This window comes from Dermacentor andersoni, chromosome 8, assembly GCF_023375885.2.
Source record: "Dermacentor andersoni chromosome 8, qqDerAnde1_hic_scaffold, whole genome shotgun sequence".
Classification (NCBI taxonomy): Eukaryota; Metazoa; Arthropoda; class Arachnida; order Ixodida; family Ixodidae; genus Dermacentor; species Dermacentor andersoni.
In genome coordinates, this window is record NC_092821.1 from 123,845,272 (window position 1) to 123,857,965 (window position 12,694).

General features: G+C 50.9%; 1 protein-coding gene across 1 annotated transcript in view; it reads right to left on the reverse strand.

The window, feature by feature from the left end:
* LOC126529009 (receptor-type guanylate cyclase Gyc76C-like) overlaps positions 1-9,317 on the reverse strand; it is a 316,126-nt gene extending 306,809 nt beyond the window's left edge. The window contains exon 1 of the mRNA XM_050176613.3: positions 7,925-9,317. The gene's annotated coding sequence lies outside the window, so the exon portion shown is untranslated. The remainder of the gene's footprint in view (positions 1-7,924) is intronic.
* Positions 9,318-12,694: the final 3,377 nt, after the last annotated feature.

Sequence of the window (12,694 nt, forward strand, 5' to 3'; positions counted from 1 at the left end):
GCCGTCACGTGCCCAATGACGCAAGCAACTAGGCCACGCCTTTCGACATGACGTGTGCAATGACGCACTCACTAGGCCACGCCTTTAGTCAAGCAGAACCGTGGCGCCGCCGGGGCGTCGGTGAATTCGGGAGGCCCGGGTTTGATTCCCAGCCAGACCGACATTTCCTTTTCAGAGCCATTGATTTCTTTTGTTTACAGGAACCATGCACCCTGACAAATTTGACGTCAATCTGCGCATTTCCTTTAATACGTGTTGTTGTCTAATACGTGTGGTGTTGCTAAGGCAGGGTTGCAACGGAGATGGAAAAAACAAAAACACCACCGGACGCTTCGTAGAAAAATAGCCAAATTGAACAGGGACATAGAACAGTACGCCAAGCAGCTATGCAAACAACAGTGGGAGGAAAAATGCAACAACATGGAGAGTCAGATAGGAATGGCAAAGACGTGGAACATCCTTCGATATTTGTTAGACCCGGACGGGACAAAGTCGGCACATAGGCAAAATATAAATCGGCTAATACAAACGTACCGAGGGACAGAGCAGGACTTCCTCAAGGAAATCGAGAAAAGATACATCTCGCAAGCGCTGCCCGTCATACACCCTGACTACACAGGGCAGGTAAATGACGAATTAGAGAGCAAAATCGGCGAGTCACAGGTCAGGGCAGCCCTACAGAAACTCAATACCAAGTCGACACCCGTACTAGACGGTGTAACGAATAAAACGCTAAGGAACTTGGACGATGAGTCTATAGCTAAGTTAACAGAATATATTAACGAATGCTGGGAGGCAGGGCAGATTCCGCAGCAATGGAAGACGGCACAAATCGTATTAATACCTAAACCGGGCAAGCGACTGCAAATTGAGAACTTGAGACCCATATCTCTCACTTCTTGCGTGGAGAAACTCATGGAGCACGTGGTCCTAGCGAGGATAACCACCTACCTCGAAGACTGCGACGCGCTCCCGCCCACGATGATAGGATTCAGGAGAAACCTGTCAGCGCAGGACGCTCTGTTACAACTAAAACATCAGATCATAGACGATTCGGGCAGTTCGACAAAGGCAATTCTCGGGTTGGACCTAAAAAAGGCCTTCGATAACGTAGCACATGCAACGATACTAGATAGAGTAGGCGAATTAGGATTGGGAAAACGCACGTACGATTATGTACGCAATTTTCTAACGGGCAGAAAGGCAAAGATCACGATAGCGGACCTAGTTTCGGAGGAGATCGAGATAGGCAGCGCAGGTACGCCACAGGGCTCGGTCTTATCACCGATGCTATTCAATCTGGCGCTAATCGGGCTGCCCGCCAAGCTACACGAAATCGGGGGTCTAAATCATACCTTATACGCCGACGATATCACCGTATGGGTGAGAAACGGAAGTGACTGGCAGATAGAACAAACGCTTCAAACAGCGGTCGAAACAATCGAAAAATATCTAGAGGGGACAGGTTAACATGCTCGGCAGAGAAATCGGAGCTGTTGCTGTACAGACCGACTCGCAGAGGTCGCAAACCAGGCAACTACAGGGAAGATCTCACCCATAGAGAAGAGATACAGTTAAAGACGGCCGATGGGAAACCCATGCCCAAGGTCGATAGGATCAGAGTATTGGGGCTCCTCATTGAAGCCAACGGCAACAACGGAGAAACCCTCAGAAGACTGGAGGAAACTGTAGCGCAAATCATGAGGCTAATCAGAAGGATGACAAATAAATATAGTGAGATGAAAGAGGAAAACACGATCAGGTTAATACAGGCCTTCGTAATAAGTAGAATAGTATACGTAGCGCCGTACTTAAAATGGCAGGTCGCGGAAGAGATCAAACCAGAATGCCTCATTCGGAAGATATACAAACTAGCCATAGGACTACCGATCAGCACCAGCACGGACAAGTTGCTGCAATTAGGCCTACACAACACGATAGACGAGCTCATTGAAGCGCAATGTACGGCACAATATGAACGCCTCTCTAGGACTAGAGCAGGCAGACACATCCTAGAGAGATTAGACATATGTTACCACAAACAGCACGGTGTCAAGGTGGACATCCCGAGAGAGACGAAGGAAAGATTGGTAATACCTCCCATACCATAGAACATGCACCCAGAACACAATAAGGTCAGAAGAGAGAACAGAGCGACGCAAATACAGAAGAAATTCGGCAGCGCCAAATGCGCAGTGTTCGTAGACGCGGCTCGATACAGTCACAGATGGGGGTTTACGGCAGCCGTAATCGATAGGGAGAAACGGTGCAAGACGTGCGCGACGATACGCACCACAAGTAACGAGATAGCTGAAGAAGTAGCCATAGCGCTCGCAGTAGCTCAGACTATAACGCAACCGTGATAGTCAGCGACTCTCAGACGGCAATAAGAAACTTTGCCAACGGCCGAATCTCCCCGGCGGCACTACGCATTCTTCTTGCAGGAGGCCAGAATTACGAAAGAAAGATATACATCACCTGGACACCCGCTCACACCCTCGCGGAGGACGGCAACAACGAGGCGGCACACGACGCGGCTCGAGGGCTTACGGACCGAGCCGCAGTCGCAAGTGACGCCCCGACACCCTCCGGACGTGACGGTGCGGTTAATGAGTGGGAGGACAGAATTACAGCACATAATGACATTACGAAACATTATAGGCTACAGAGGCATATTTCCGCGACCTCACACAAAATTGACAAAAAAGCTGTCTGTCGCATGGCGGCAGTTACAAACTAGGACGTGTCCGAATCCTGCGCTCTCGCAGATCATATATCCGGACGTATATCCTACGGACTAATGCAAAACATGAGAATCCAGAGCCACTCTGGAGCATATATATTATGGGAATGCCGAGGGATAAATGACAATAAAGAAAACGCGGCCTCTAGCAGCAGCCTTCGCACGCGCTGGGAAGCCGCGCTGCACAGCACCGCCCTCGAGGATCAACTATGGGCCGTCCAGCGGGCCGAGGATGCCGCCAGGACCCACGAACTCCTGGCCGTCACCTAGGCGGGGCCTTTGGCCCTTGTCGCGTAATGGGACATCTAATGCTTTCGAATAAAAAAAAAGTTTCTTTATTGACATGTGCTCTCCTCCTGTCACCACTGCGTCGACGTCCAACAGTGTGCATCCACATAAAAAAGTTTATTGACAGGCGCTCATACTACGGGGCTGAGGTATACTGCAATGCGACAGCCTTAACAGGATTCACCCACTTACGCGCCTTCGATTACACTGCCTCCAGAAGTAGCGCGCGATATTATACAATACACGAATTACAATGTACGAGCGTATGTTGTTAGATATGGGGCTGTTTCCTGAGCCTACTTCAAATTCCCCAGACCACTTCGAATCGCGCCACTTCTAAGAAAGGGATGCAGAAACACGGATGACACATTCCAGAGGATCGCTCGAGCCAACAAGTTCACGTGCCAACAAGTTCGTACGCCGCGGTAGCTATTCAATGCTTGAGTTTTCCACAAAACGAAGGCATCGCCCGGCATTGTTGCAAGGAAAGTGGGTCCCGAAACATGACGGCTTCGATGTTCCGGGAAGGCCTGGCAGCGTCGCACCGGTCGCCTTTGAAGAGGGCATTTGCCACCTCAGCGGGGCCGTACCACCGGGAGCAGGTGAGCCTCGGACAATGGAGCCCAATCGTGCCCCTTCTCCGCCTTTGAAGAGAGCATTGCACCACAGCAAGGCAAGACTGCGGGGAGCCGCCGGGTGTGACATCACCGCACGGGTGCTCTCCCATTGGCCGAACTTGACGCGACTTCCAGTCCTCGAAGGGTTTAAAAGAAGCATTCCAGAGAAACCAGAGCATTCCCTGATTCACCTCTCTCGAACTTCTTGCCGCGGGCCGCAGCGTCCGAGTTGCTGCCGGCCCGTAATGACTGTACGACTGTTACTTGACTCTCACCTCTCTGTATATAATGTAAAATAAATACTCCCAAGTTTTGTTTTTCATCACGAAGTCCGTCCCTCGACCCCTACAATGTGCATATATGCAGATCATACACACCTGTTGGATCTATGTTAGGCGGAGCTTCCGTGAAGGTGTTAATGAAATGTTATGCAACCACACGCAACGCGTACAAGTGTCTCAATTATCATCCTACGCAACGTGTAATCTCAAGCAACGGTTACGTTTATACACTAGGCAGGCAACGACTTTAATGCAATGCGACAAATGTTTGTGCACTACGTCTTTCGCGATCTATCCACATATACGCGGCTGTTCATACGAATACCCTATGTTAAGCGTCGACACAGTGCATGGTGGCAAGAGGACAATGGCGCCGTTTCACGTTTGTCGAGGGAGGAATGGCGAGGAGGGGTATATATAGATGTGCGGAAAACGACGCGAAAGTCGCGGTAATAGTGCCTATTTTATTCGCCCGCTTCATTCTTGCGTCTGTGGTCTACGTATAATGCAAATTGGCGCGCACGCTACGCGACGTCACGTGATGCAAGCGCCAGTTGTCTCACAAAGAGCTAAACTCGCGTTAGCGTTAGCACAAAGAGCTAAACTCTCTGTGCGGGGTACCTGTATACGCTGCATCTGCACGAGACGTGTCGTCTGCTATGTGAATGAGCACTGCACCTATGCGCAAGATTTCGTCTGCTAAGATTGCTGCCTCTACACAAGACGTCATCTCCTATGAATAAACACTGTATCTGCACAGTATTTCGTCTGCTAAGAGCGCTGCACCTACACAAGACGTCGTCTGCTATGAATGAGCACTGCAGCTACACTAAATTTCGTCTGCTAAGATTGCTGCATCTACACAAGACGTCGCCGGTTACATGAGGGCTGCACCTACACAAGACGTCGACTGCCATGAATGAACACTGCCTCTACACAAGATTTCGTCTGCTATGAGTGCTGCATCTACATAAGATGTCGGTTACATGACTGCTGCATCTACACACAAAACGTCGTATGCGTGCCACTGTGGCCTCATGTACAGAGCATCGGGCTGTTTTTCCGGGAGAGCGATGTTCGATATTACCATCGGGCACGTAATACTATATTATCTCTGCGCGAGATATTTGCAAGACGGCAACCGCGGTAAGCAATAGCCGGGTAAATTTTGCTTTGAAAACCGTATTTTAAGACATCTGCGAGGTGTGTATACACGTACACTTCGAATTAAGATCGCCCTACGCACGATTTTGATTACACCACTTACGGGAGAGGCCCGCTAGCATGCGCGTACTTCAAGTCGCAGTGTTAACCAATTATATATTACAACCTTTTAAGACAGAAAGCTCGGCTAGTTGGTAGTTATTCGCATAAGGGGACATCGCACTAGAACGTAAAAAAGGACACGGACAGCAACAAAAGGCACATTTTACAACCTCCTTGGTATTAACCTTTCCCGCAAAGCAAGCAAGCGAACAGCTACCAAACACTGTTGTAAAGTTCTACACACGTTGCTCCTCTGACTTTCATATCTGTTATTTGCTGAAACATTTCTTGAATGCATTAAGACTGCATATCGTAGCTGCGCTGATTAACCAGGTCGACGAAACCGCTTCGGTTTTAGGCTATAATGTGAAAGTTTGTCCAATTACTCGAAACTGTCCTCTGATGTCTCGCTTCCGAGACAGATGCGCAATCGATTACGTACAGGCGCAGAACGCACGACTGGGCTTAAAATCGTTACAGACGATGGTCCCGTGGAATATAGCTTTTAGTCACTTCCTTGTTTAGCATTAAGGTGACGGAAAAACACCTCGATTACGAAACTTCACTAAGTCATCGGCTCTTCAATGTAAGCACAGATTGCAACTGTTGTTTCACAAGACTTCGAAAATAGAATTAAATACGCAAGCCTCCCCTGTCACTTTCTACGTTCCCAACAATCAAAAAGCAGTCCACGAGCGGCATTATTTGGTCACGAATTTCTTTTTCTTGACGACAATTTTAAGACGTCTGCCAAGCGTGTCGCATCTATACAAAAGACGTTGTCAGCTAAGAACGCTGCACCTACGAAACACTTTCGTTGGCCGAGATCGTTCGCATCAGGACCAGACGTCGTCCGCTTACACAGTGCTTCACCTAAGAAACGCGTCGTCTTCTATGAGTTCTGCGTATCCGAAAGACGACGTCGCCTGCTGAAAGCGCTGCGTCTACGCAAGATGTCGGCTGCCATGACATGCTGCATCCACACAAGATTTCGTCTGCTGCGAGTGCTGCACCTGTACAACACTTCGTCTGCTACTGGTACTCAACCTACACAAGACGTCATCTGCAATGACATGCTGCATCCACACAAGATTTCGTCTGCTGCGAGTGCTGCACCTGCACAACACTTCGTCTGCTACTAGTACTGAACCTACACAAGACGTCGTCTGCAATGACACGCTGCATCCACACAAGATTTCGTCTGCTGTGAGTGTTGCATCTGTACAACACTTCGTTTGCTACTAGTATTGAACCTACACAAGACGTCGTCTGCAATGAGTTGCATCTGCACGAGACGTCGTCTGTTAAAAAGAGTGCCGAATGTCTGAACAGAGCCGCGTCGTCGTCGACGGCCCAGCGAAATCGAGCAATCTCGCAACCCGCGGCTAAAGTCTGCAGTCAGTGTTACTTGTAACTGTGAGAAATCGGGGAAATAACCGGCGCATCTCAACGATCTCACCCTTCCTTACGTGCGACCACAAGCTATCGACGCGCACGCACAAACGCGAGCGAGCTCGAGAAAAAAACGCGTTCTTGGCGAAGCGCGTCTTCATTAGGAGGCGAGCCGGAAGGTCGGCGCAACGGCTGCAACGCAGTTTTTTTGTTGGCGCGCCAACCGCACTCTCGTAGGGGGCCAGGCGACAGATAAAAGAAGGTCGAGTCCGTAAACATGGCCGCGCTCTGCCTCTCCCTAGTTTGCGACCAGCCGCCTGCAGGACATTTTTTTTTTTTTTTTAATAAACAGGAACGTTACACGGTATGCCTGTCGTCGTGCATGATACTTCGAGGGTACACCAGCCAACCCGATTATACGCAGCGAGACATCAAAACTTCCCATCGGAGCCTCAACTGTCCAGATATGACGCGTTCAGGAAGAATGCACGTTCTGCGCTAAAGGAATAATACCGGTCTCGTGCAATGCTTCCGTATCTAATCTGGGCGCCAATCGTTGTCGCAATATCCTTAATTGGGCGAGTTCCTTCCACACGCGACAACCACGGCGTATGCAAAAAGGCGTTGTGAAGTTAAAAATAAGGCGCAATTAGGGCACGAACGACAACTCGATCGCGAGAAACCGCACTGGGCGAGCGAAAAACGAAATTAAAAACAGCAACAGCGATTTTTTTGCAGGTGTTGTTGAAACTTTACGAAGCGGAATTCGAGAGAAAAAAGAAAAGAGAGAGAGATCACCAGGAAACTTCCAGCGTGCACGTAGGAAGCCTTTGTGCAAATCTTCTTGCACGCGGGCTCCCTATATGCTGGCAGTTTCGAGCCACCCGGAACGACAAACAAAAATTGGCTTCAAGAAAAATGACGCGAAGAAAGGCAACCGCCTCTGCCAAACCACTCGAATAGGAGCACAACACCGGAACGACGAAGCCAAAAAAGGGGGCGTGTGTGAGCGAGTGCATGTGTAATATGCGTTGTTGGCCGGACTCGCATATGTAACACCGCCGTTGCCGTTCCTCGAGGCCTGAGTCAGTCGACTCCGTTGCAAAAGAAAAGCGAGCGGGCCCGGCACAGCTTGCATTCGCCTTTGCTATACCAGCCGTGGATAATACGCTGACATAACGCTCTCGATATGTGGCATTACACATAGCTCGTCTCGTAATGCTCACGAGGGCGACGGAATGAACTTCGAGAGGTGGTTTTTAGACACACGAAAAAAAAAAACGAAAGAAAGGAAGAGCTAGGCGTTCGCACTGTACAAACAGAGCTACGGTACTCACGTGTCTTGTTGTTGCTGTTTTTCGTTTCAGGGACGCGTCACTATCCCCTCGCCGGCTGGCATGGGGCTGACGGCGGTTGACTTCGTCGGCTCGACGTAGGAATTCCTCACCCCGGCGGCTATCATAGCAGCGTCACCAGCACACCACGTCATGTGGGCCGCCGCGAAGTGCGAGCAGCACCGCTCGCCGCGACGTCGCAGCGGCGTCGGAGGTAGCGCGGAGCGGCAGTCGAGGTTGGACGACTACGGCGCCTTCGAGAGGCGGCCGATATCATGTTTTCGAAGACGGCGACGAGCCGCGCACACACACACGCGCGCACGCACGCACACACTAACTCGGCGCCGCACAACACACTATACAGTCGGAGAGCCGAAGAGAGATAGGCGGTCTGCGCACGTCGCCGCTATCCGCCACGAAGCATCGAGCAACGCGGCTCAACACCCAACCAACCAACCGATCTTTCGACGTCGCTGATCAAAATAATCCTTGCGGCCGGGCCGCAGCAACACTGTGGAACACCGAAACACAGGCGCGTGCTAGAACTTGAAAAAAACAACACACACACACAGGCGCCCGTTCGCCCGCCTCGCACACACACGAAAAAAAACCACCTGTAGAGCAACACGGAGCAACACGACGACGGAGAACCGAACTCCCCCTATATTATTTTGCTTCTTGTTTTCTTTCTTATTTGTTTGTTTTTTTCAGCTTCCCGCAGACACTGTCGACGAACAAACTCCTCTTGTACCTCTCCTGTAGCTCAAGAAGGCAGCCGGCGCAAATTAACGCGACGATAAACACACAAGTCCTCCGCACAGGAACGGGCAAGAGAACCATGAGCTCAGAGAGAGGAAGAAAACACGATAAAAGAATAAGAGGAAACGAAAGAAAACAAAAAAATCAAGAACCAATCGTTCAGCGCGATTCAACTAGCAGCGGGGTTTGTAAATACTTCTTTCGGTAGTCTAACCCATAGCTGCCGGGTCCCGCTCGGTCGCGGGTAGTGAGTCTCTCTCTCTCGAAAAAAGCACGAGGAGCACGCAAACACACGCACTTTTCCTTTCTTCTGTGTGTCTCCAACTCGCTCGGGTTCAAACTCGCCGGCTTGCGTCGTCCGGGGGCGTGAACAGAGGCAAAAGTTACCGCTGAGGTGCTGCTGCTGCTACGTTGCACGCCGTGTGACAAAAAACTGCCGCTCGTCTCCTCTCTCTACGCCGGGCAGCCGCAGAGTGGAGGTAGTACTTGGCTTCGACACGCGCGCGCTGACGACCAACAACGGAGAGCTCAGCGGCGGCAGTTGGCTGCTGTGGCTGTGCCGAGGCCTGTGGCAAGGCAGGCAGGCAGGCCGCTGGCAACAGATGCACAAAAGACAAACAGCGCCCCGGAGAAAGCTGAAGAATCCGGTGGAAGGGAGAGGGGCGTAGAGAGAAAAAGAAAGAAAACGAAATGAGAGAGCGAGAGACAGAGTGACAGAGAGTTCGAAACGAGGAAAAGGAGGAGGAGAACTGCGGGGAAGAGCGGCGCGCGACGGGCGAGAGAAAGGCGCTCGTCATTAAAATACGAAACAAACAAAACGAAGCGGCCCGCAAAACCAGCCTGCGCCGGCTCGCTCGCCTCCTCGTGTAATACCCTCCACCCCAATGTCCTCTTCGCGCGAGCCAAGGGATCCGTACCCTCGCCCTCAGCGCCGTTCAGGCTCGCGCCATGCACCTCCTCGCCGTTTTGCTCTCCCTCTCTGAGCTAAAGTTCTCTTTCTCTCCGCCGGCGGCGGCGCGATCGCTCGCGCTCAAATCAAGCATGCGCGCGCGCTCTTTTTGCGCCCGCTCGCCAATCACGTGATCGTACCACGTGGACCCCTTCGTACTCGTCACGTGGTCGCCTTGAGCCCGCCTCCGTTCGCTCACCACGTGGCCGGCGGCGGACCGCGTGGTTTCCGAGCGCGCGGCCGGGGCGGAAGGAAGAGGTTCGGTTTCGTTCCGTCTGCTAGGCGGGCGCGACCGACCGGCGAGAACTGCAGGCGACGCGCGCGCGTTGCTTGTTTTTGTTATTGCCGCGCGTTTTCATCATCCCTCGCGCCCCCTCGCAAATTTTTTTTTGTTTCTTTCATTTTGTTTCCTTTCGCTTCCTTCGTCGGTATCACTCGCTTTCGTGCGTTCGCACGACTGGAAGAGCGCTGAATGAGCGCATAGCTTCGCGGCTTACTTTCCAATTTTAGCGCGAGCTTTACGAAAAAAAAAAAAAAGCGTCCTGAAGCGAAAGACGAAACAGATTTTCAGAGACGAATGCAATGAAGCTGGCGCCTTGAGCTTCTGATGGCGACGGGTGTCGTCTGCAAGGCGCGTTTGCATACTTTTATTCGTCTGCTACGCCTGGGCTTCCCGTTCGCGCCCATCTAGATACTCTCAGCTGCTCTTTTTAATCGTTCTTTATCTGAACTCATACAGCGCCCTTGCGGTAATGGAAGCTCACGTGACAGCTGTAAGCGAGGCAGAAAATTAGCCCGGGGCGCTATGCTAATTTACAGTTATGCTGTTTCAACCGAAAGATGAAGCAACAGACCGAAGAACGCTATCCAGCCTCGTCCCTTCGTCTTCTTGCTTGTGTACGTCGTGTTTTTCGCAGGTACTTTTGACGTTAATCATGTAGCAACGAGCCCAGCTTTCGACCTTGACGCTATCGCTCTAGCTAAGGACATTATGCAGCATGATCCCGCTGACGGATACGCTAGAATCTTCAAGGCGCGTCTTCCCTACGCTAAGAAATTAGGGCGTTTCGCTTCCTTTAGTGCATATTTTACTGACAGTGTTGGAATAGGAGAGGCGGAACACGTGGTCTTTAAGCGCAGGATCGACAACAACCGTGTCTCTGAACCCACGCTGAATTCAGGGAGCCCGTAGAACAATTCCATCGGCCAAGTGCACAGCTAACCATATCTATCTTATGCCCCGCCAGCGTGTGTACAAGTGCAGGACACACGCGTGTCTGTTCCCTTCCCCGAAACCTATCCCGGGTGGCGCAAGATTTATCTTCGGAGTCTTCGGGCTGCCCTGGCCCTGACGCCAGTTTTCACTTGGGTTCGGAGATCGGACAGTGACAACCCTGGAACGTGTCCCGAATGCCCGGCTCCTGCACCTTTATACGCCGGAAACACTGCACATCTCGCGGCTGTTACCTGGTACTTGGGATATGTATAGCACAAGATGCCCAGGAAGGCCAAAGTCAAGCCTAATCTTCCGGATGACAGTGCCCTAGGATAATGCGCAACAAATGCGCAAATTCATTGCTACTGGACCTGCATCGCACAGGGCTGTGTGCGTTTATTTAATCTGCCCCTTTTCTTCATCTGTTGATTCATGGGTCTTGTGATAACCTCTTAGGACAAAAATAAAAGGAAATACTGAGCATCAAAAGTGATAAAACGTACAATCCCTTAATGATGATGACACTCTAACGCTGGGAGGTGGGCGAAATTGCCAATCGCTTATTTCAATAAATCTCTTCGCATTTTGATTGAACGCGGAGTCGTGCAGTGTCTCTTAATAAGAGAGATCACAGAATGTGTTTGGAGACTTCATTCGCACATGCTTTGATCGTTCAGAGAGAGAGAGAGAGATGAAGGAGAAAGGCAGGGAGGTTAAGTAGATATCAGTCTCCGGTTTGCTACCCTACACTGGGGATGGGAGATAGGGGTTAGATAGATGACAGAGAGGAAAACGCTAAAAAAAACAAAAATCACGCACACATAGAGACACACACACACAAAAGGCGTTCCAGTTAAGGACGTTCACAACGGCCGGTAGATCGCAAAAAGCGAAATAGCGCTTGCACGGCCTTCTTCTGTGACGTTAGGTCCCTTCGACTGCGTAGAATTCTTTTTTTCCGATAGCGGTTGCTCGTCCAGTTAAAATCGTTCAAACACGCGCCTTTTTGGCTAAGCTAGTGCCACACACTTTGTGTGGGTGTGTGGGCATAATTTGCCAAGTGACCTGTTTCGTTCGATATACTTATGGCATGAAAGTTCATCGATCTACCTGTCGCATCCCAGAGACATTAGCAGACAAGATGCGTAAGGAGAATGCCAGACGCTTTCTACAGACTGCCCAAGCTAACTGTTCCGGGCACCACCATGAAAGCTGCTGTCGCGTCGTTATGTTCAGGCAAGCGTCTACGACTCTGATATGTGCTAAAGCACCTTCATATGAGCACCTTCAGAAGTGCAGCGGTGGCGTAGAGGTAGAGCACCCGCCTCGCGTGCAAGAGGTCCGTGGTTCGAATCCCGGTGCCGGCAATTTTCCACCGGATCAAAAAAAAAAAAATCCGCGTTTTGATAAAATTGCACAAACAGGCCTGGAGTGTGGCCTGATCCCGGTGACCAGAACCGGTAACGCACTCCCTCACCAGAGCAGGATTGCCCACCCTGGTGCAGTACTTGGCCACAACCTCCTATATGAACACAACAATCAAACCCCCGGCCCTCAGTCCCCAGCAGCTGCGAAGCAACTGACCACGGTGGCGGTCAGACCTGCGACGCAGCTGAGGGTGCTAAGAATCACTGGCTCCGGACAGGCCGCTATTGGAATATGAACCTGGCTTAGCGGAAAGAAGAGAACTAGGAGTCGGATTCCTGATTAATAAAAATATAGCTGGTAGCATACAGGAATTCTATAGCATTAACGAGAGGGTGGCAGGTGTTGTTGTTAATCTTAATAAGAGGTACAAAACGAAGATTGTGCAGGTCTACGCCCCTACATCCAGTCATGATGACCAGGA